Here is a 1,488-nt window from a genome sequence, read left to right on the forward strand (position 1 = left end):
CCTCAAGGAATGACCCACATAAAGCCTAATATATAGTAGACTCATGGCTTCACTCAAGGACCTAATATATAACACCATGGGCCTTACTCAAGGGCCACATATACACAACAGGTAGGCCCTGCTCATGGGCTTTAAATACCTGAAATGTGAGCCCTACACATGGGTCACGAATACATCAAATGCGTCACACATCATGGGCCTAATACATATCACAATGGCCTTGCCCATAGGCCACAAATACACCACAATGGGCCTTGCCCATGGGCCATGAATACATCGCAGTAGGCCTCGACTACGGTTCGCATATACATCATATAGGTCTCGACAATCGGAATTGACACTTGGAATCGGCCTCAACAATCGGAGTCGGCCTAAACAATCGACCTTGACAATCGAAATCGGCTATAAAACTTGGCCTCGACAATTGGGATCGATCGATAATCAAAATCGGTAAATCGGTCACGATAATCAGCCTCGATCGCTAATCGGAATCGGTAAATCGGTCACGACAATCGGATCGATCGATAATCAGAATCAGCAAATCGATCACGACAATCGGATCGATTGATAATCAGAATCGGTAAATCGGTCATGACAATCGGATCGATCGATAATCAGAATCAGCAAATCGGTCACGACAATCGGGATCGATCGATAATCAGAGTCGGCAAATCAGTCACGACAATCGGATCGATCGATAATCAGAATCGGCAAATCGGTCACGACAATCGGGTCGATCGATAATTAGAATCGGCAAATCGATCACGACAATCGGATCGATCGATAATCAGAATCGACAAATCGGTCATGACAATCGGATCGATCGATAATTAGAATCGGTAAATCGGTCATGACAATCAAAATCGGTAATCAGCGTCGATAATCGGCGTCGGCCTCGATAACTGGCACCGGTAATCAGTAGATAAATAAAGCGGGGTCCATAAATAATCAGCCGATCAACCATAGTATAAAGATCGACACTCAACCGTGGTTATATCAAATCCGATAGCATGGAGTCATCCGTCTATAGTGAATGGGGCCCACTGATTAGGGTTAACACATTAAGAGAATGATGAGAATGGACCTAACAAAACCTAAGGAAATGTCACAATGTGGACATCCAACCATCCTTGCTTATCAATGTGGATATCTAACCAACATTACTCCCAAGGAGTGGCCCACATAGAGCCATACGCATAGTGGCCCTTGGCATTACGTACAATCACGATGGGCCTCATTTACGTCACATAGGCCTCGTCATATGAGCCAACATACATCTCATTGGGCCTCGAATACACAACAGGTGGACCTCGCACCTGGGCCTCATATGTTAAGTGGGCCACCTCACATGGGCCGCATTATATGGGTCACACCATCGGCTTCATGTATATCAAATAGGTCGCATCGGTGGGTCTCATATATATCAAGTCGGGCCCGCCCTTATGTATTTTAAGACCCGACCTATTCATAAGATAACATAGGGATAAA

The sequence above is a fragment of the Magnolia sinica genome, chromosome 15 (assembly GCF_029962835.1).
Source record: "Magnolia sinica isolate HGM2019 chromosome 15, MsV1, whole genome shotgun sequence".
Lineage (NCBI taxonomy): Eukaryota > Viridiplantae > Streptophyta > Magnoliopsida > Magnoliales > Magnoliaceae > Magnolia > Magnolia sinica.